Below are 1,095 nucleotides of genomic sequence, written 5' to 3'. Positions count from 1 at the left end.
AAATAATTCAGAAGCAGCTACAACAGTACATCAAGAGGGAATTTTCAGTAACTCAAACTTGATTCGAAAGAAGATATGGAACTAGAGATATCATTGCTGACATCCAAAGGGTCTTGGCTGACAGCAGAGGATACCAGAAAGTTGTTTACTTGGGCTTCATTGACTATTCAAAGACTCAACTGTGTAGATCATGATTAGCTATGGTTAACATACTGAAGAATGGGTGGGTATTCGAGAACATTTTTTATTGTGAATTTGGAGTCCTGGTGTGGCACTGTAGGATAAGCAGTCAACTACAAGGTTAGTTTGAGCCACAAGGTTGGTGGTTCAAACTCACCAGCTGCTCCTCAGAAACCCTGTACAGGGTCACTATGAGTCAGAACAAATTAGATGGCACTTAACAATATTGTGAATTAAGTGAAGCTTTGAAGAGTAGATCATCAGTTTTAAATTCAATATATCTTACATTTTGCTTCATTACATGGCTGAAGTCCCCTCTATGTACTGACAGTTAACATCATTAACCTCTATTCACTTTAACTATTGTCTTCCTCCCTGTGTCTTCTCCTTCGTGTTGTATGTTGCATACCCTGTCATCCATGTTAACATGTGTCTACCCTCTAGCCCATGAATAATTTTTCCCTTTCCTCCGCTAACCCCCATAACAATCATAGTTGGTTTCTTTTATCAAGAAAACCTTTTTTATTAGCTTTTTACAGCATTGGTCTCATACAATGTTTGCCTTTTTGTGATTGACTAATTTCCCTCACTATAATGTTATGAGGTATTTTACAGATTCATCATTATTCTTCCACATTTTGTAGTATTCCATTGTGTGTATCTTCTGTTGATGGGCACTTGGGCTGTCTCCCTCTTTTTAGTACATCTTTGAAAAATCCAGTTTTTGTATTTTTTTTAATCTCTTCATGGCTCTTGATTGGCATATTTAATATTTACATTCCGTGCAATTAGCAATAGGTATGAATTGATTGTTGTCATTTTTCTGTGTATTTTTTTGTGATTCTGCTGGATTCTTTGTTTCAAATTATTTTTCTGTGTTGAGTTCATTTTGATTGTAGATTTTCTTTTCATTTC

This window comes from Chrysochloris asiatica, unplaced genomic scaffold, assembly GCF_000296735.1.
Source record: "Chrysochloris asiatica unplaced genomic scaffold, ChrAsi1.0 scaffold00134, whole genome shotgun sequence".
NCBI lineage: Eukaryota > Metazoa > Chordata > Mammalia > Afrosoricida > Chrysochloridae > Chrysochloris > Chrysochloris asiatica.
The sequence above is the reverse complement of the archived record's forward strand: the minus strand, read 5'-3'. Positions refer to the sequence as shown.